This window comes from Schistocerca piceifrons, chromosome X, assembly GCF_021461385.2.
Source record: "Schistocerca piceifrons isolate TAMUIC-IGC-003096 chromosome X, iqSchPice1.1, whole genome shotgun sequence".
Taxonomy (NCBI): domain Eukaryota; kingdom Metazoa; phylum Arthropoda; class Insecta; order Orthoptera; family Acrididae; genus Schistocerca; species Schistocerca piceifrons.
The window spans coordinates 950667375-950690940 of NC_060149.1; positions in this window are offsets into that span (position 1 = coordinate 950667375).

Consider the following 23566-nt stretch of genomic DNA (forward strand, 5'->3'; position numbering starts at 1 on the left):
TTTGGTAGAATACCATAGAAATGCAGTCATTCTACAAATCGTTTGTATGATCCATCCTAGAATATTGCTCAAATGTGTGGGACCTGTATCAAAATGGATTAATGGGGGATTTGAACGCATGCAGAGAAGGGCAGATCAAATAGTCACAGGTTTGTTTGACCAAAGGGAGAGTGTCACAGAGATGCTGAAATAACTGAATTGGCAGACGCTTCAAGATCAGATGTACACTATCCTAAGAAAGTATGCTTACCAAAAGACGACTCTAGGAATATGCTACAACCTTGTAACTATTGCTCCCATAGGAACCGTGAGGACAATATTAGATTAATTACAGCATGCAGAGAAAGAGGTAAATGGTCTTGAAACATGAACAAGCTTTAATATCTGGTACAGTGAGATGTACCCTCTGTCATACTCTTCATAGTGGTTTGCAGAGTGTGGATGAACATGTAGATAGCATCATGAAGAACGCAATCAACGTGTATCTGAAACTTGAGCTTCTCCTAGTGTGTAGTGTCACAAACGTTTTGACATTATTATACATACTTCTGCCACTGGGGCAATCATAGGTAATGACTAATTTGGCAGTAATATGCAGTGCTAGATTTGTTAAAAGAAAAAAAAATGGACTTCTTAACATGTATTTATGGTAAGTAGCACTCTATCATTTCCTATATTTCTAAGTTCCTACTGAGAGTTTCCATAGTTTGATTTAGACTTCTGAAAAAGTTATAACACTTTTCTGAGCTTTTTAAAAGTGTGAATACAACATTTGCATCTTACCGCTTCAACTAGAGCAAAAGTTCTATTGTACCGCATCTCAAAATCTTTGGGTCCAATTTTTTTCGTCATCAGCGGTATACTGTCACAAATCAAGACTATAATTTATTCTTCACCAATGAAGCACAACATTGAGAGAAAATTTTGGAATTTGGTACAGTTACATTGCAAATTTCAAACTCACAGTTATTCATCTAACAGATGTGCTTTTTAAAGGTACGGTTCAAGAAATGCTGCACATGCAATGCCCGGAATTGTAGCGACGGCACTGTACTTTGGGAGGAGAGTGACAAAAATACTGACAGTGACAAAACAATGAATGTTAGTGAAGTTAACAGTGTCTTACATGAAAACTGCAACTGAAAGCTTTGTTTTTGTGTGTAATTTATCTACAGTGTACTACAAAAAAAGTGGTTAAGGGTAAATCACATTTTGAAAAGCTTTTGTAAATGGGCAACTTGACAAATTATTTTTAATTAAGTTTCTCTCTTTTTCGAAATTAAAGGTGCAACTTATATTCAGGCCAATTCGATGTGTATTTAATTTATGATAACTACGAACAGACTTTGAAATTTGCCTACATCACACCAGGTATACTTAACTTATTTCACTGACCCACACAGATGCTCATGTCCGGTGGAAGTCTCCTCTAGTTCCCCCACTTTTGGCCAGAAGCATTATTTCAGATATCACAATGTCATGACTCACAGCTTTGCACATATCGTACACTGTTAAGGCAGACACCGATACAGCAGTGAGAGCTTCCATCTCCATGCCCGTCTGCCCTCTACACTTTGCCGTGCCAGTTATAATCACACAGTTGAGAGCAGAGTCCACAGCCACAGAGGATAAAGATATGTTATGACACAGAGGGATAAGGCTGGACGTCTGCTTGGCCCCCACAATTCCCGCCAGGCGAGCAACGCTAAGTACGTCACCTTTCTTCAGGCCATTTTCTCGTACGAATATCATCAGTTTGGGTCCCACAAAAACCTTTGCTCATGCTGTAGCAGTCCGTTCTGTCACCGGCTTCGAACCCACGTCGACCATTTTCGCACTGCCGGTCCGGTCGACATGAGTCAGACTTCCGGACTGTGCTCCCGAACTGCAGAAACGGCAAGAGAAGACAGAGGGCTGTGCTCTGTGTGTTTGTCTTGTTAGGAGTCCTGCATTGCACATAATGCTTGGGGTACAGGGAAGCAAAAGAAACTGTTTTCTAGATTCAGTCACTACACTCAAATTATGTGATAACAACTGAGACATCTGTGTATCCGACACAAACAGGGGCAAAATATTGGTATCTGAGAAGAAGTACTTTTGAAAATCTTGTTTCTGAAGGTTTAACAACTTCCGACTTTGTGCCTTCACGACCCAATCTGTTACCCCTGGAAACCATCCTTGTAACCATTGATGCCACTTCCTTATACACAAATATTCCGCACGTCCAGGGCCGCACTGTGATGGAGCACTTCATTTCACGCCGATCACCTGCCGCCCTACCTAAAACCTCTTTCCTCATTACCTTAGCCAGCTTCATCCTGACTCACAACTTCTTCACTTTCGAAGGCCAGACATACTAACAATTAAAGGGAACAGCCATGGGTACCAGGATGGCCCCCTTGTACGCTAACCTGTTCATGGGTCGCTTGGTTACCCAGGCCTGCCAACCCAAAGTTTGGTACAGATTTATTGATGACATCTTCATGATCTGGACTCTCAGTGATGAACTACAGAATTTCCTCTCCAACCTCAACTCCTTTGGTTCCATCAGATTCACCTGGTCCTACTCCAAATCCCATGCCACTTTCCTTGATGTTGACCTCCATCTGTCCAATGGCCAGCTTCACACGTCCGTCCACATCAAACCCACCAACAAGCAACAGTACCTCCATTATGACAGCTGCCACCCATTCCACATCAAACGGTCCCTTCCCTACAGCCTAGGTCTTCGTGGCAAACGAATCTGCTCCAGTCCGGAATCCCTGAACCATTACACCAACAACCTGAAAACAGCTTTTGCATCCCGCAATACCCTCCCGACCTGGTACAGAAGCAAATAACCAGAGCCACTTCCTCATCCCCTCAAACCCAGAACCTCCCACAGAAGAACCACAAAAGTGCCCCACTTGTAACAGGATACTTTCCAGGACTGGATCAGACTCTGAATGTGGCTCTCCAGCAGGGATACGACTTCCTCAAATCCTGCCCTGAAATGAGATCCATCCTTCATGAAATCCTCCCCACTCCACCAAGAGTGTCTTTCCGCCGTCCACCTAACCTTCGTAACCTCTTAGTTCCCTATGAAATCCCCAAACCACCTTCCCTACCCTCTGGCTCCTACCCTTGTAACCGCCCCCGGTGTAAAACCTGTCCCATGCACCCTCCTACCACCACCTACTCCAGTCCTGTAACCCGAAGGTGTACATGATCAAAGGCAGAGCCACGTGTGAAGGCACCCACGTGATTTACCAACTGACCTGCCTACACTGTGAAGCTTTCTATGTGGGAATGACCAGCAACAAACTGTCCATTCGCATGAATGGACACAGGCAGACAGTGTTTGTTGGTAATGAGGATCACCCTGTGGCTAAACATGCATTGGTGCACGGCCAGCACATCTTGGCACAGTGTTACACCCTCCGGGTTATCTGGATACTTCCCACTAACACGAACCTGACAGAACTCCGGAGATGGGAACTTGCCCTTCAGTATATCCTCTCTTCTCGTTATCCGCCAGGCCTCAACCTCTGCTAATTTCAAGTTGCCGCTGCTCATAGCTCACCTGTCATTCAACAACATCTTTGCCGCTGTACTTCTGCCTCGACTGACATCTCTGCCGAATCTCTTTGCCTTTACAAATGTCTGCTTGTGTCTGTGTATATGTGGTTGGATATGGGTGTGTGTGCAAGTGTATACCTGTTCTTTTTCCCCCCTAAGGTAAGTCAAGAGGATGTCGTTATCAGGAGAAAGAAAACTGGCGTTCTACGGATCGGAGCGTGGAATGTCAGATCCCTTAATCGGGCAGGTAGGTTAGAAAATTTAAAAAGGGGAATGGATAGGTTGAAGTTAGATATAGTGGGAATTAGTGAAGTTCGGTGGCAGGAGGAACAAGACTTCTGGTCAGGTGACTACAGGGTTATAAATACAAAATCAAATAGGGGTAATGCAGGAGTAGGTTTAATAATGAATAGGATAATAGGAATGCGGGTAAGCTACTACAAACAGCATAGTGAACGCATTATTGTGGCCAAGATAGATACGAAGCCCATGCCTACTACAGTAGTACAAGTTTATATGCCAACTAGCTCTGCAGATGACGAAGAAATTGAAGAAATGTATGATGAAATAAAAGAAATTATTCAGATTGTGAAGGGAGACGAAAATTTAATAGTCATGGGTGACTGGAATTCGAGTGTAGGAAAAGGGAGAGAAGGAAACATAGTAGGTGAATATGGATTGGGGGACAGAAATGAAAGAGGAAGCCGCCTGGTCGAATTTTGCACAGAGCACAACATAATCATAACTAACACTTGGTTTAAGAATCATGAAAGAAGGTTGTATACATGGAAGAACCCTGGAGATACTAAAAGGTATCAGATAGATTATATAATGGTAAGACAGAGATTTAGGAACCAGGTTTTAAATTGTAAGACATTTCCAGGGGCAGATGTGGACTCTGACCACAATCTATTGGTTATGACCTGTAGATTAAAACTGAAGAAACTGCAAAAAGGTGGGAATTTAAGGAGATGGGACCTGGATAAACTAAAAGAACCAGAGGTTGTACAGAGATTCAGGGAGAGCATAAGGGAGCAATTGACAGGAATGGGGGAAATAAATACAGTACAAGAAGAATGGGTAGCTTTGAGGGATGAAGTAGTGAAGGCAGCAGAGGATCAAGTAGGTAAAAAGACGAGGGCTAGTAGAAATCCTTGGGTAACAGAAGAAATATTGAATTTAATTGATGAAAGGAGAAAATATAAAAATGCAGTAAGTGAAACAGGCAAAAAGGAATACAAAGTCTCAAAAATGAGATCGACAGGAAGTGCAAAATGGCTAAGCAGGGATGGCTAGAGGACAAATGTAAGGATGTAGAGGCCTATCTCACTAGGGGTAAGATAGATACCGCCTACAGGAAAATTAAAGAGACCTTTGGAGATAAGAGAACCACTTGTATGAATATCAAGAGCTCAGATGGAAACCCAGTTCTAAGCAAAGAAGGGAAAGCAGAAAGGTGGAAGGAGTATATAGAGGGTCTATACAAGGGCGATGTACTTGAGGACAATATTATGGAAATGGAAGAGGATGTAGATGAAGATGAAATGGGAGATATGATACTGCGTGAAGAGTTTGACAGAGAACTGAAAGACCTGAGTCGAAACAAGGCCCCCGGAGTAGACAATATTCCATTGGAACTACTGACGGCCGTGGGAGAGCCAGTCCTGACAAAACTCTACCATCTGGTGAGCAAGATGTATGAAACAGGCGAAATACCCTCAGACTTCAAGAAGAATATAATAATTCCAATCCCAAAGAAAGCAGGTGTTGACAGTTGTGAAAATTACCGAACTATCAGCTTAATAAGTCACAGCTGCAAAATACTAACACGAATTCTTTACAGACGAATGGAAAAACTAGTAGAAGCCGACCTCAGGGAAGATCAGTTTGGATTCCGTAGAAACACTGGAACACGTGAGGCAATACTGACCTTACGACTTATCTTAGAAGAAAGATTAAGGAAAGGCAAACCTACGTTTCTAGCATTTGTAGACTTACAGAAAGCTTTTGACAATGTTGACTGGAATACTCTCTTTCAAACTCTAAAGGTGGCAGGGGTAAAACACAAGGAGCGAAAGGCTATTTACAATTTGTACAGAAACCAGATGGCAGTTATAAGAGTCGAGGGACATGAAAGGGAAGCAGTGGTTGGGAAGGGAGTAAGACAGGGTTGTAGCCTGTCCCCGATGTTGTTCAATCTGTATATTGAGCAAGCAGTAAAGGAAACAAAAGAAAAATTTGGAGTAGGTATTAAAATTCATGGAGAAGAAATAAAAACTTTGAGGTTCGCCGATGACATTGTAATTCTGTCAGAGACAGCAAAGGACTTGGAAGAGCAGTTGAATGGAATGGACAGTGTCTTGAAAGGGGGGTATAAGATGAACATCAACAAAAGCAAAACAAGGATAATGGAATGTAGTCTAACTAAGTCGGGTGATGCTGAGGGAATTAGATTAGGAAATGAGGCACTTAAAGTAGTAAAGGAGTTTTGCTATTTGGGGAGCAAAATAACTGATGATGGTCGAAGTAGAGAGGATGTAAAATGTAGGCTGGCAATGGCAAGGAAATCGTTTCTGAAGAAGAGAAATTTGTTAACATCCAGTATTGATTTAAGTGTCAGGAAGTCATTTCTGAAAGTATTCGTATGGAGTGTAGCCATGTATGGAAGTGAAACATGGACGATAAATAGTTTGGACAAGAAGAGAATAGAAGCTTTTGAAATGTGGTGCTACAGAAGAATGCTGAAGATTAGATGGGTAGATCACATAACTAATGAGGGAGTATTGAATAGGATTGGGGAGAAGAGAAGTTTGTGGCACAACTTGACCAGAAGAAGGGATCGGTTGGTAGGACATGTTCTGAGGCATCAAGGGATCACCAATTTAATATTAGAGGGCAGCGTGGAGGGTAAAAATCGTAGAGGGAGACCAAGAGATGAATACACTAAGCAGATTCAGAAGGATGTAGGTTGCAGTAGGTACTGGGAGATGAAAAAGTTTGCACAGGATAGAGTAGCATGGAGAGCTGCATCAAACCAGTCTCAGGACTGAAGACCACAACAACAACAAGGTAAGTCTTTCCGCTCCCGGGATTGGAATGACCCCTTACCCTCTCCCTTAAAACCCACATCCTTTCGTCTTTCCCTCTTTCCTGATGAAGCAACCGTTGGTTGCGAAAGCTAGAATTTTGTGTGTATGTTTGTGTTTGTTTGTGTGTCTATCGACCTGCCAGCGCTTTCGTATGGTAAGTCACATCATTTTTGTTTTTAGATATATTTTCCTGCGTGGAATGTTTCCCTCTTATTATGCGTTCAGTTAACTAAGTAGAAATCTGTAATATCTTATCTCAGTGAGGAACTTGAAACTTTCAGCACAGGTCAGGAGCATGTAGAGGTGCTCTTCCTCTACTTGAAAAGAACAGTTGACCATGCACTGAGTAGATAGGTTCCTAGTAGAACAGTTCATAATGGGATGGAACCTCCGTGGTATACAGTCACTGTAAAGAAAACTTCTAAAGGAACATAGATTACTGCATAATAGGTGTAAAACAAAGTGTAGGATAATAGATTGAGAGACGCTGGATGAAACATGTTTGGCTGTCAAGAGAGCAACGCATGAAGCCTTCAATGACTACTGTAGCAGAATATTATCAAATGACATTTCACAAAATCCAAATAAATTCTGGTCGTATGTAAGGGCTGTTAGTGGCACAAAAGTTAGTGTCCAGTCCCTAGCAAGTGAGACAGGAACTGAAATTGAGGGTAGCAAAGTAAAAGCAGAAATTCTGAACTCGATTTTCAAATGTTCCTTTGCAAATAAAAACCCAGAACTGCCCCAATTCAATCCTCGTACACTGAAAAAATGAACGAAATAGGTATTAATGTCAGTTGTGTTGAGAAACAGTTGAAATCATTAAACAAAGCTCCAGACCCCGATGGAATCGCAGTCAGATTCAATATTGAATTTGTGGCTGAGTTATCCTCTCTTCTCACTGTAATCTATCCAAAAAACCTTACCCAGTTTTTGGAAAAAGTTACAGATCACACCTGTCTGCAAGAAGGGTTGTAGGAGTGACAAAACTACCATCCAGTAGCCTTGACATCGATTTGTTGTAGATTCTTAGAAAACATTTTGAGCTCAAACATAATGAGGTATCTCAAATGGAACTACCTTCTCAATATCAACCAGCATGGTTTTCAAAAACATAGATGATATGAAATCCAACTCTCACTTTTCTCACATAACTTGCTGAAAGCGTTGGATCAAGGCAACAGGTAGATAGTGTTTCTTGATTTCCTAACAGTATTTGATTCTGTTCCACACCTACACTGTCTGTGAAAAGTATGATCATATGGTGTACCAAGTGAAATTCTTGACTGGATTGAGGACTTTTTGATAGGAAGGACACAGCATGTTACCTTGGATGGAGAGTCATCATCAGATGTAGAAGTAACTTCAAGTGTGCCCCAGGGAAGTGTGTTGGGGCCCTTGCAGTTCTTGTCCATTAATGACCTTGCTGTAAATCAGGATTTTTGCAGATGATGCAGTTATCTGTAATGAAGTGCTATTTCATAGAAGCTGCATATATATATATTCAGTCAGATCTTGATGAGATTTCAACATGGTGCAGTGATTGGCAACTTGCTCTGAATGTTTAGAAATGTATAAACTTAGTATCCTGTGACTATAATATTGGTGAGTCACTGTCGGAATCTGCCAACTCGCACAAATACCTGTGTGTAACACTTTGTAGGAATATGAAATGGCATGATCACATAGGTTCAGTTGTGGGTAAAGCAGGTTGTAGACTTTGGTTTATTGGTATAATAATGGGGAAGTACAATCAGTCTACTAAAGAGATGCTTACAAGTCATTCGTGTGACCCCCCCTAGACTATTGCTAAAGTGTGTGGGACTTGCACCAGATAAGACTAGCAGGAGACATTGAATGTATACAAAGAAAGGCAGCATGGTCACAGGTTTGCTTAATCCATGGGAGTGTCACAGAGATACTGAAGGAACTGAAATGGCAGACTGTTGAAGACAGTTGTAAACTATCCCAAGAAAGTGTATTAGCAGTGTTTCAAGAACTGTCTTTAAATGATTACTCTAGGGATATACTACAACCCGCCACATATTGCTCTCACAGAGGTCGTGAAGATAAGATTAGAATGATTACTGCTCACACAGAGGCATTCAGACAAATTCAGACAATCATTCTTCCACGCTCCATACATGAATGAAACAGCAAGAAACCCTGATAACTGGTACAATGGGACTTACCCTGTACCATGCACCTCCTGGTGGATTGCAGATTATAAACGTAGATGTGAACTGACAGTCTCTTACATGTGCATGAGGGAAACATCTAATCACCTTTATTTTACCAAGACAAAAATTATGATTTACTAAAGTTTCAAACCTTGACAGGAAATAATGGATTAGGCTGTCCATAAATTATAAACTAACATTATTGTGATGATGGAAAATCTCATATAAAGACGTGAAACAAATACTAAAAAAGAGATAGAGGGGCTGGCCAGTACATCCAATAGATACACAAAACATAACAGAAAATTTACGTATCCTAGCTTTTGGAACTTTGTTCCTTCATCAGGGAGGAGAGAGGGGAAAGAAGGGGAAGAAGAGAAAGTGGATTCAGTTACTCACAACCCAGGTTATGAAGCAACAGGGTAGAGGTAAACAGGGAGGGTAGCAAAGATGGAGGCATGGGTGTATACTCTACAGTATGTCAACATGTTGCCTTGACCTGTTTGATCACCAGGTCTGACTCCAATTCGGTGCACATGGGACATCATCGAACAACTCCAGTGTCTCCCAAAAACAGCATTAACCATCCCTGTTTTGATGACAATGTGAAACAGGCATGGAACTTCATCCCACAAACTCATATCCAGCACAATGCATGTACGTTTCCATGCTTACATTCGGGCAGTTACACTGGATTTCAATGTATTAGTGTATCACATTTGCAATGGTGTATCTCACACTTATATTATCCTGTGATCTTGCAACGTTAATCACTTAAATAAGTTACTTAGACATATATGTTCCTGAAATTTCATTACTCTACGTTAATTACTTTTTGGTGTTGCAATTTTTTTTTTTTTTTTTTTTTTTTTCGGTGTACATGATGACTACAATAATACATTATAATGTTTCTCCAGTGGTTCCAACATTAACTTTTTAACAGAAAAGATTTTGCTTACAGTTCATTTTTAAGTTAACATTCTAAACTTTTTAACAATCCATATTAAAGCTAGCAATAGTAACTATATTAATAATTGCTACTGTAAACAGTTACACATATGGACATCAGTTTTGAATAATGGGTTTTGAGTGTAAATAATGTTTTATGTAAGTGTTTGTATTGATACTTAAAATTAAATGTCATGTAATGAATGTCCAGATACTCATATGAAAAGTTTTGTTGGATCAAGTTATTTACGAACGCGATGTACTGTGTTCTTCCATTAGAGAATGAGACTGTATTGTTTATCGGTTTGATTACAAAATGCTAATAAGCTTTTAGTTAGAAAACCTTCTATAACTAGAATTATTAATATGAGAAAAATAGGAACACTGAAAGAACGGAAGATCAGTTGCAGAAACAAGAGTAGCTCTGAGTTGCAAGAGTGGTTGCTTTTCCCACACATGTCATTAACTGGCATTATTGCCACTATTAACTTACTGTGGTTTCACATCTCATCTGTTCATTGTTCCCCATGTCCTGCCCTTCTGTTCCCCCTTCCTATTAGACCATATATGCCTCTGTTACTGTAATCGATATGTAAACAATATTTATCACATGACCTTTTTTTGTTACAGGTTGTAATATTTGACATTGCAGCTTTTGAAAATGGAGCAGGATGTTGTGCCCTCTTTCCTATTGGAGTGTTTCTCTGTGATCAGAATTGGAGGCAGACAATTCACTTGAACTACCAATGCTGTTGTTGATGTCTTTGAATCATGTTGTTTCTTTGTGATTAATAAAAAAATTATACAATCCAATGGTTTCTTCACCTTGTCTTTAAAAATTCCAGACCTATTGTTCAAACACATATTTTGAGAGTTATGCATCTGAGCATTTTTGTGGAAAGTGCGTTTCACTCATACTTTAAAGATAAATTGAATAATGGCCCCCATTTTGTGTGTTGGGGAAGATAATTTGATACAGCTAAACGCATATACGGGTACACACATTTGCTCGCGCCTGAGACAAAGTGAGAGTGATTCAAAGGAAGAATTCACTACTTTTTACCTACTTTTTGAATAACTCGTACTTTCGTCAGAAATGTCACACTGCAAAGTTGATTAGATAAAGGGACAAAAATGAGAGTAAAATATAATTTGAATATCAGAAAAAATAACCACTTAGTGTTTGTGTAATACTTTACGGCAAGCCTAAAATTAATTTTTAAGCATTGGGAAATCTGGGATGGAATAACAATAATATGAAATAGGATAGCTTTCTGATCCCCACCTAGAGGAGACACTGAGTGGCAGACTGGCGCATTGAAGGAAGATTTTTAGATATTAGAAGTATGGGACAGTCCTCATCAAGCAGGTGTGGTGGTGTGAGGCTGGGGTGGGAGCAGGTAAAGGCCTAGATATGTGAGACAGAGAGACTAGCAAAGGTTTAGGTAACGGGGGTTTACAGGAGTGAAGAATATGTCGCAGCTAGAGTTTCTAGGCTTCGTTCCTGTGGTCCCACACCTCAATGCCCTCCCCTGCTCCCATTCCAACCTCACACACTGTTACTGTCCCCCTAGTACACCTCTCTCTGTCTGTCCACCTCCACACTCCCAACCAGCAGAGACTCCCTATGCTGAGGTGGGCTCTGTCCATTAGATTACACTCGTAAGATAAAAATAAACATTATGCAGCATGAAAGAATTATCTGTGTGGGATGGAAATATGTAGATGTGATGTACGTGCACAGACAAAAAAAAAAAAAAAAAATTACGATGTCAGAAAAATTGAATCATTTATTCAAGAGAAAGAGCTTCACAAATTGAGCAAGTTGGTCCACCTCTGACTCTTGAACAAGCTTGGCATTGATAGATTTGTTGGATGTCCTACTGAGGGACATCAAGCCAAATTCTATCCAAGTGGCGCATTGTATTGTCTAAATCATGAGCTGGTTGGGTGGCCCTGCCCATAATGCCCCAGACATACTCAGTTGGGGAGAGATCCCGTGACCTTGCTGGCAAAGATAACGTGTGGCAAGTATGAAGACGAATTGTGTGTGGGCAGGCATTATCTTGCTGAAATGTAAGCAAATGATGGCTTGTCATGAAGAGAAACAAAATGGGGTTTATAATATCGTCAACAGATATCTGTGTTGTAATGGTGACACAGATGACAACCAAAGGGATCCTGTTATGAAAAGAAATGGCACAGTAGACCATCAGTCCTCGTTTGGCTGTATGGCAGCCAGCACCCGGGTTGGTATTGCGCTGCTATCTGGTGTGTCCCCAGGCATGTCCCTGGTCTGGAATTGCATTGACTGGAATATAATTGGCTTCAGTGATGAATCCCACTATGAACTGAGCCCCAATGATCAGCACAGATGTGTCTGAAGACGCCCCAGACGGTGGGATACCACCGTGAATGTCACATCCCATACGGTCCAACTACCAGGACTGATGATCTGGGGTGCGATTTCTTTTCGTAACAGATCCCTTTTGGTCAACAGACGACTATGCTGTAGGGGTGACATGGATGTCACCCCTACAGCATAGTGGTCTGTTGACAATACTGTACATCCTATTTTGTTTCCCTTCTTGGCAAGCCATAGATTGCTTACATTTCAGCAAGATAATGCCTGTCCGCACACAGCTTGTCCTTGTGCTTGCCAAACCCTACCTTGGCCAGCAAAGTTGCTGGATCTCTCCCCAATTGAGAATGTAAGGAGCATTATGGGCAGGGCCGTTAGACCACCTCGAGATTTTGACTTTCTGCCGTGACATTTGAATAGAATTTGGCATGATGTCCCTCTGTTGGACATCCAACAACTCAATCAGCCAGAGCCAAGCTTGTATAAGGGCCAGAGGTGGACCATCTCATCCAATTTGTGATGCTCTTTCTCTTGAATAAATCGTCCAGTTTTTTCTGAAACTGTAATTATTTTTCTGTCTTCACATGTATGTCACATTTACTGATTTCAGCCCTATTTGGTATTTGGATAATTCCTTCAGTACCTAAGTGTTTTTTTGAGTATATAGTATCTGACAGTTTCTTTTTTTTTTCAGTATGCTTGTCTGCTGCCCATTGCCTGCTCTAACTGGTGAGTAGCAATCTGTCCTATTTCATATTGTTAGAATTAACTTTTGACACTCAATATTTATGATGCAAGCAAACTGTTATTGCCACTTGACATGATTGTGAATGGTACTCTGTTAGCCATTGGCACAAATGGATTGACATGATAAAACAAGAGTCCACAGCTTTTACAAACTTTTTGAATGTGATAAATACAGCTTACTGCTGTCAATACTTTTGTTAATTACAATATTGATCGTTTGTTATTTTCAAGCATACATGTCAGGTGCCACGACACCTTTGAATTACTGCAAATGGACAAAGATGACCAGACTCATTTCTCTTCAGTAGAAACAACTATCGACAAGAGAAGAAACTTGATGTCATTCAAATCTACTGTTTCATTGGTAGAGATCTTTCACTCATGGGATTAGCAGCAGAGATTAAAAAGGAGCAGCAGCAAACAGATCCAAGGCATCCATTGTTTGGAACTCATGTTCTTCCATCACAACTCCTTATAATAGTATCAGCTCTGGAGAACTAAGTCCCGATTCATTTTCTTGTAACAAAATAGACTGGCATTACCTTGCAGTTAAAAATGGGAAGCTTTACATGAATGTCCTACATGCAGTTTTTTTATACTTGTGCTCTTTGAGTTCCTGTCCTAGAATACATTAAAATATTAAAAATGTGTAAATTAATGTTTGAAACAATCCAAACCTTTCAATGGAAACCAGGAAAGACTTAGAAACATTATCATTTTTTTAAAAAAAAATCAAGGAAAGGTAATGTAGGGAACTATCAGGGAAAGTCTGCTGTACCCTTCCTGTTGTGTACTGTGTTATTGTTATTCTTAATTTTTTAAAATTTGATAATGGCCATTAAAGACCATGCAGAATAGCAATTGCACATTACTAGAAGCTGCCTTTACATTCTTCCTCCAACAGCCCGTTGTATTTGCTCAGCGTAGAAGCCTTTAAAGTTGTAACTCTGGTCGGTCTGAGACGCCACCTAGATTTAATCCAGCCTGTCAAAGATCCCTTTGTCATTCCCCTGAACTACGTCAGAAACTTTAGAGTTGTTTCCAAGAGTATTAAAAATCTGTTTTGTCAACCTGACCTTAAAACTTTCGTCTTCCTGACTCGACAGGTACAGGCAGTATTTCTCGATTTCTGAACAGCTTTTGACTTAGTGCCAGATCGATGCTTATTATCAAAATTGCTACCGTGAGGGGTATCGAGTGAAATTTGTCACTGGAATTGAGGATACTTTGGTAGGAATGACTTACATGTTATCTTGGCTGGGGAGTCATCATCTGATGTAGAAGTAACCTCAGATGTGTCATAGAGAGGTATGTTGTGACCATTGCTGTTCGTGTTCATGTAATTTAATGACTTTGCAGACAATATTAATAGTAAAGCACTCTTTTCACAGATAGTGCATTTATCTAGAATAAAGTACAGTCTGAAAGAAATTGTACAAACGTTCGTCAGATCTTGATAATTTCAAACTTTCTTTCAAATGTTCAGACATGTGAAATCGTGCATTTTGCAAAATGAAGAAAACACAGTGTGGTATGTCTACAGTATCAGGGTGTCTTGCTTGGATTAAGTCTATTCATACAATTACCTGGGTGAAGCACTTTGTAGGGATATGAAATGGAACAGTCATATGGGCCCACTCAGGGGTAAGGCAGGTGAAAGAGTTAGATTTTTTTTGGTAGAATACCATAGAAATGCAGTCATTCTACAAATCGTTTGTATGATCCATCCTAGAATATTGCTCAAATGTGTGGGACCTGTATCAAAAAGGATTAATGGGGGATTTGAACGCATGCAGAGAAGGGCAGATCAAATAGTCACAGGTTTGTTTGACCAAAGGGAGAGTGTCACAGAGATGCTGAAATAACTGAATTGGCAGACGCTTCAAGATAAGATGTACACTATCCTAAGAAAGTATGCTTACCAAAAGACGACTCTAGGAATATGCTACAACCTTGTAACTATTGCTCCCATAGGAACCGTGAGGACAATATTAGATTAATTACGGCATGCAGAGAAAGAGTTAAATGGTCTTGAAACATGAACAAGCTTTAATATCTGGTACAGTGAGATGTACCCTCTGTCATACTCTTCATAGTGGTTTGCAGAGTGTGGATGAACATGTAGATAGCATCATGAAGAACGCAATCAACGTGTATCTGAAACTTGAGCTTCTCCTAGTGTGTAGTGTCACAAACGTTTTGACATTATTATACATACTTCTGCCACTGGGGCAATCATAGGTAATGACTAATTTGGCAGTAATATGCAGTGCTAGATTTGTTAAAAGAAAGACAAATAGACTTCTTAACATGTATTTATGGTAAGTAGCACTCTATCATTTCCTATATTTCTAAGTTCCTACTGAGAGTTTCCATAGTTTGATTTAGACTTCTGAAAAAGTTATAACACTTTTCTGAGCTTTTTAAAAGTGTGAATACAACATTTGCATCTTACCGCTTCAACTAGAGCAAAAGTTCTATTGTACCACATCTCAAAATCTTTGGGTCCAATTTTTTTCGTCATCAGCGGTATACTGTCACAAATCAAGCCTTGGTTATGTGTATTGTTAGATTTTGTTTATTATTATTTATGTGGGGTGCATGAGCAATGCAGCTGACTGGGATTCACCTACTGCAAGTCATAGACTGACCGCTGCTGTGTTCACTGCCTGGGTCAAAGGTGCTGAAAGGATGTGCTCATTGATGCTATGGAGACACTGTTCTGTGTTTTATTTTAATGACAATTATTGTCATTTTTTTCTTGTTTTGTTTATAAGAAAGGAATGAGGACATCATTAGATCTTTTGAAGAGTACACAACATAAATCACAAAATGTTATTTCTGTATTAGCAAAAAATTGGACTACATTGTATGATAGAGATGAAAAAGAAACTGTGATTAAATTCTTTCTGTGTTAGATTCCTGAACCTGCCGATCTTTGAGAGAGAGAGAGAGAGAGAGAGAGAGAGAGAGAGAGAGAGAGAGAGAGAGAGAGGGGGGGGGGGTGGGTGGGATGGGATTTAATTGTATCTCCCGATGCAGCCGTAGCATTTTGGCATGTCGTACATTGGTCCGATCATCAGTAGCTTGGAGGACTCGTATGTAGGGCATAAGCAACACACACAAACACACACACTTAATAATAGTCAAGAAAATTTGCAACTGCAAAATATTGCCTCGGTACAGGTCATAGAATCTAATATACAACACAGATATTTCAATATGCATATCCAGTTACTGGAATAGTGTTATTAAGAAAGCTGTTGAGAGACAGAAGTTTTTGCTTAAATTCTTATAATTTACACCAGATGATGTACAAAATAAACTCCAAATTACTGTAACAACATAGTGCACAAGGCACACATTCATTTTCTAATTACAACAATCATACCCCAAAGTATAACGATTAAAGTATTGAAGATCAGCATTTAATTTTAGCTGCTACAAAATTATGTCACAGGCAACAATTATTTAATTCACTTCTTTAACATAACAATTTAATTTAAAAAAGACAACAAATAACATTTTTAAGTACAATATTCAAGTTTAGCTGCTGCAAAGATGCATAACAATCATCTATATTTCAACATTCTTATAAAAAATACAACATAAAAAGGAAGACCTGATTGTAGATCATGGGTGGGCTACGTAAAATAAATGACAAAAATCAGCAGTTGTAAAAGGCAGATTTTTTTCCAACTACAACCAATTCCTCCATTTTACAACAGCATAAATGAATGCAGCTCTTTTTCCCCAAATTTGCTGCTTCAGAGTATTAGTGTCATAATGAAGTCTTTTAAGAATTAGGGGCACAAACAGATTAATAAATACAAACAAAAGCAGGAATATTCAATTTGCTCGAGGCTACCAAATGAAAAAAGAAAGGGGGCTAGGGAGGAGAAAAAAGATCACGTAAGAAAGATATAAACTGCTGATTGTTTGCATCATTCCTAGACTAAAAACCCTAAGCAAAAGAAACAGTGATGATAGCATTGATTTAAAATCATGTCAGAAAAGACGGCAGCTAATTCTAGGTGATGCTCCATAAAGCCATGGTCTCACGTTGTCAAACCCCTGCAGGATTGTTTGAGGGACAATGATTTGACACTGATTGTTAAGTCAAAAAGGCAATTGCATTGGGATTGAATACAACATGACAATGCCGACTTAAGCACAAGAAGAGTGAATCTTCTAAGAGATTGTACTTTGAGCGTCTCCAGGAAGACCAGTATTAGATTCCGATGCACCAGTGCTGGTTTACCGTATCCCTCGGACCTTCACATTGACCATGAAACACAGAAATTGCTTCGGGATTGAATACAAAAGGTACAATGCCGACTTAAGTACAAGAAGTGTGTATCTTCTAAGAGTTAGTGCTTAGAGCGGCTCCTGGGAGACCAGTATTAGATTCCGATGCACCAGTGCAGGTTTACTGTATCCCTTGGACCATGACCATGACCATTGACCATGAAACACAGAATTTGCATCGGGATTGAATACAAAAGGGACAATCCCGACTTACATATAAGAAGAGTGAATCTTCTAGGAATTTATGCTTTGAGCGACTCCTGGGAGACCAGTTTTAGATTCCGATACACCAGTGCAGGTTTACTGTATCCCTTGGACCTTCCCAATGACCATGAAACACAGAAATTGCTTTAGGATGGAACACTAAAGGGACACTGCCGATTTAAGTACAAGAAGAGTGAATCTTCTAAGATATTCTGCTTTAAGTGGCTCCTGGGATACCAGTATTAGAGTCCGATGCACCAGTGCGGGTTAACTGTATCCCTTGGACATTCGTATTGACCATTAAACACAGAAATTACTTCGGGGTTGAATACAAAAATGATATTGCCGACATAAGTACAAGAAGAGTGAATCATCTGAGAGTTTGTGGTTAAATCGGTTCCAGGGAGACCAGTATTAGATTCCGGAGCACCAGTGAAGGTATGCTGTATCCCTTGGACCTTCCCATTGACCATGAAACACAGAAATTATTTCGGGATTGAATAGAAAAGGGACACTGCCGATTTAAGTACAAGAAGAGTGAATCTTCTAAGATTATCTGCTTTAAGCGGCTACTGGGAGACCAGTATTAGATTCCCATGCACCAGTTCTGGGATACTGTGTCCCTTGGACCGTCACATTGACCATGAAACACAGTAATTGCATCGGGATTGAAACAAAAGTGACGATGCCGACTTAAGTACAATAAGAGTGAATCTTCTAAGAGATTGTGCTTTGATGGTCATCTGGGAGACTAGTATTAGATTCAAATGCACCAGTGCAGGATCACTGCATTCCTTGGAATTTCACATTGACCATGAAACACAGAAGTTGGATCGGGATTGAATACAAAAGTAACAATGCCAACTTGAGTACTAGAGAAGTGAATCTTCTAAGAGTTTGTGCTTGTTATCGGCTCCTGGGAGACCAGTATTAGATTCCGATGCACCAGTGCATTTTTACTGTATCCCTTGGACCTTCACATTGACCAAGAAACACAGAAATTGCATCGGAATTGAATACAAAAGGACAATCCCGACTGAAGTACAAGAAGAGTGAATCTTCTAAGAGTTTGTGCTTTGAGCGGCTCCTGGGTGACCTGAATTAGATTCCGATGCACCAGTGCACGTTTATTGTATCCCTTGGACCTTCACATAGACCATGAAACACAGAAATCGCAACGGGATAGAATACAAAAGGCACAATGCCGACTTAAGTACAAGAAGAGTATATCTTCTAAGAGTTCGTGGTTTGAGCGTCTCCTGGGATGCCAGTATTAGAATCCGTTGCACCAGTGCAGGTTTACTGTATCCCTTGGACCTTCACATTGACCAAGAAACACAGAAAATGCATCGTCATTGATTAAAAAATGGACAACGCTGACTTAATTACTAGAAGATTGAATCTTCTAAGAGTTTGTGGTTTGAGCGGCTCCTGGGAGACCAGTATTAGATACCGATGCACCAGTGCAGGTTTTCTGTATCCCTTGGACCTTCACATTGACCATGAAACACAGAAATTGCATTGGCATTGAATACAAAAGGGTCAATGCTGACTTAAGTACAAGAAGAGTGAATCTTCTAAGAGTTTTGTTTTGAGCGGCTCCTGGGAGACCTGAATTAGGTTCCGATGCACCAGTTCCAGTTTACTGTATCCCATGGACTTTCACATTGCCCATGAAACACAGAAATTTCATCGGTATTGAATACAAAAGGCACAATGCCAACTTAGTTACAAGAAGCGTGAATTTTCTAAGAGTTTGTTCTTAGAGCGTCCCCTGGGTATCGGTATTTGATTCCGATGCACCAATGCAGGTTTACTGTATCCCTTGGACCTTCACATTGACCATGAAGCATAGAATTTGCATCGGGGTTGAATACAAGAGGGACAATGCCGACTTAAGTACAAGAAGAGTGAATCTTCTAAGAGATTGTGGTTTTATCGGCTCCTGGGTGACCAGTATTAGGTTCCGATGCACCAGTGCAGGTATACTGTAACTTTAACCTTCGCATTGACAATGAAAGACAGGAATCGCATCGGGATTGAATACAAAAGGACAATCCCGACTGAGTTACAAGAAGAGTGAATCTCCTACGAGTTTGTGCTTTGAGCGGTTCCTGGGAGACTTGTATTAGATTCTGATGCACCAGTGCAGGTTTACTGTATCCCTCGGAATTTCACATTGACCATGAAACTCAGAAATTGCATCGGAATTGAATACAAAAGGGACAATGCCGACTTAAGTACAAGAAGAGTGAATCCTCTAAGAGTTTGTGCTTTGAGCGGCTCCTGGGAGAACAGTATTAGATTCCGAATCACCAGTGCACGTTTACTGTATTCCCTGGTTCTTCACATTGACCATGAAACACAGAAATTACATCGGGATTGAATACAAGACGCACAGTGGCGACTTAAGTACAAAAAGAGTGAATCTTCTAAGAGTTTGTGGTTTGAGCAGCTCCTGGGAGACCAGCATTAGATTACGCTACACCAGTACACGTTGACTGTATCCCTTGGACCTTCACATTGACCATGAAGCACAGAAATTGCAACGGGATGGACTACAAAAGGCACAATGCCGACATAAGTACAAGAAGAGTGAATCCTCTAAGAATTTGTGCTTTTAGCGGCTCCTGGGATCCAGTATTAGATTCCGATGCACCAGTGCAGGTTTACTGTATCCCTTGGACTTTCACATTGACCATGAAATACAGAAATTGCATCGGCATTGAATACAAAAGGGTCAATGCCGACTTTAGTACACGAAGAGTGAATCTTCTAAGAATTCTTGCTTTGAGCGGCTCCTGGGATCCAGTATTAGATTCCGATGCACCAGCGCAGGTTTACTGTATCCCTTGGACCTTCACATTGACCATGAAGCACAGAAATTGCAATGGGATGGACTACAAAAGGCACAATGCCGACTTAAGTACTAGAAGAGTGAATCTTCTAAGAATTCGTGTTTTGAGCGGCTCCTGGGAGACCAGTATTAGATTCCGATGCTCCAGTGCAGGTTTACTGTATCCCTTGGACCTTCACATTGACCATGAAACACAGAAATTGCCTCGGGATTGAATACAAAAGGTACAATGCCGACTTAAGTACGAGAAGAATGAATCTTCTGTGGTTTGAACAGCTCTTGGGAGACCTGAATTAGATTCCGATGCACCAGTGCAGGTTTACTGTATCCCTTGGACCTTCAGATTGACCATGAAACACAGAATTTGTATGGGGACTGAATTCAAAAGGGACAATCCCAACTTAAGTACTAGAAGAGTGAATCTACTAAGAGTTTGTGGTATGAGCGACTCCTGGGAGAGCTGTATTAGATTCCGTTGCACCAGTGCAGGTATACTGTATCCCTTGGACCTTCCCATTGACCATGAAACACAGAAATTGCCTCGCGATTGAATACAAAAGGGACACTGCCGATTTAAGAACAAGTAGAGTGAATCTTGGAAGAGATCGTGGTTTGAGCGGCTTATGGGAGACCAGTGTTAGATTCCGATCGTTCAGTGTAGGTTTAGTGTATCCCTTGGACCTTCACATTGACCATGAAACACAGAAAGTACATGGGGATTGAATACAAAAGGGACAGTGACGACTTAAGTACAAAAAGAAAGAATCTTCTAAGAGTTTGTGGTTTGAGCATCTCCCAAGGTTTACTGTATCCCTTTGACTTACACATTGACCATGAAACACAGAAATTGCATCGGGATTGAATACGAAAGGGACAATCCCGACTGAAGTAGAAGAAGAGTGAATCTTCTAAGAGGTTGTGATTTGAGCGGCTCCTGGGAGACCAGTATTAGATTCCGATGCACCAGTGCAGGTTTACAGTATCCCTTGGACCTTCACATTGACCATTAAACAGAGAAATTGTTTCGGGATTGACTACAATAAAGACACTTCCGATTTAAGTACAAGAAGAGTGAATCTTCTAATAGTTTGTGTTTGAGCGGCTCCTGAGAGACAAATATTAGATTCCGATGCATTATTGCTGGTTTACTGTATCCCGTGGACCTTCACATTCACCATGAAGCACATAAATTGGATCGGCATTGAATACAAAAGTGACAATCCCGACGGAAGTACAAGAAGAGTGAATCTTCTAAGAGTTTGTGTTTTGAGCGGCTCTTGGGAGACCAGTATTAGATTCCGATGCACCAGTGCAGGTTTACTGTATCCCTTGGACCTTCACATTGCCCATGAAACGCAGAAATTGCATCGGGATCGAATACAAAATGCACAGTGCCGACTTAAGTACAAGAAGAGTGAATCTTCTAAGAGTTTGTGCTTTGAGCGGCTCCTGGGCGACAAGTATTAGATTCCGTTTCACCAGTGGAGGTTTACTGTATTCCTTGGACCTTCACATTGACCATGAAAAAGAGAAATTGCATCGGGAGTGAATACAAAAGGGACAATGCCGACTTAAGTACAAGAAGAGTGGAGCTTCTAAGAGTATGTTCTTTGAGCGGCTCCTGAAAGTGCAGTATTAGATTGCGATGCACCAGTGCACGTTTACTGTATCCCCCGGTTCTTCACATTGACCATGAAACACAGAAATTACATCGGGATTGAATACAAAACGGACAGTGACGACTTAAATACAAAAAGAGTGAATCTTCTAAGAGTTTGTGGCTTGAGCAGCTCCTGGGGACCAGTATTAGATTACGCTATACCAGTACACGTTGACTGTATCCCTTGGACCTTCACAATGACCATGAAACACAGAAATTGCATCGGGAGTGAATACATAAGGTACAACGCCGACTTAAGTACAAGAAGAGTGTATCTTCTAAGAGTTAGTGCTTAGAGCGGCTCCTGGGAGACCAGTATTAGATTCCGTTGCACCAGTGCAGGTTTACAGTGTCGCTTGGACCTTCAAATTGACCATAAAACAGAGAAATTGTTTCGGGATTGAATACAATAGGGACACTGCCGATTTAAGTACAAGAAGAGAGAATCTTCTAAGAGTTTGTGGTTCGATCGTTTCCTGGGAGACCAGTACTAGATTCCGATGCACCAGGGCTGGTTTAATGTATCCCTAGGACCTTCGCATTGACCATGAAACATAGAAATCGCATCGGGACTGAATACAAGTGGCACAATGCCGACTTAAGTACAAGAGGTGTGAATCTTCTAAGATTATCTGCTTTAAGCGGCTCCTGGGAGACCAGTAATTGATTCCGATAGACCAGTTCAGGTTTACTGTATCCCTTGGACCTTCTCATTGACCATGAAACACAGAAATTGCAACGGGATTGAATACAAAATGGACAATGCCGACTTAAGTACAGGAAGAGTGTATCTTCTAAGAGCTTGCGGTTTGAGCGGCTCCTGGGAGATTAGTATTAGATTCCGCTACACCAGTACAGGTTTACTGTATCCCTTGGACCTTCTCACTGACCATGAAACACAGAATTTGCATCGGGAATCATTACAAAAGGGACAATGCCGAGTTAAGTACAAGAAGAGTGTATCTACTAAGAGTTTGCGGTTAGAGCGGATCCTGGGACACCAGTATTAGACTCCGATGCACCTGTGCAGGTCTACTGTATCCCTTGGACCTTCACATTGACCATGAAGCACAGAAATTGCAACGGGATGGACTACAAAAGGCACAATGCCGACTTAAGTACAAGAAGAGTGAATCCTCTAAGAATTCGTGCTTTTAGCGGCTCCTGGGATCCAGTATTAGATTCCGATGCACCAGTGCAGGTTTACTGTATCCCTTGGACTTTCACATTGACCATGAAATGCAGAAATTGCATCGGCATTGAATACAAATGGGTCAATGCCGACTTTAGTACACGAAGAGTGAATGTTCTAAGAATTCTTGCTTTGAGCGGCTCCTGGGATCCAGTATTAGATTCCGATGCACCAGCGCAGGTTAACTGTATCCCTTGGACCTTCACATTGACCATGAAGCACAGAAATTGCAACGGGATGGACTACAAAAGGCACAATGCCGACTTAAGTACAAGAAGAGTGAATCTTCTAAGAGTTCGTGTTTTGAGCGGCTCCTGGGAGACCAGTATTAGATTCCGATGCTCCTGTGCAGGTTTATTGTATCCCTTGGACCTTCACATTGACCATGAAACACAGAAATTGCCTCGGGATTGAATACAAAAGGCACAATGCCGACTTAAGTACGAGAAGAATGAATCTTC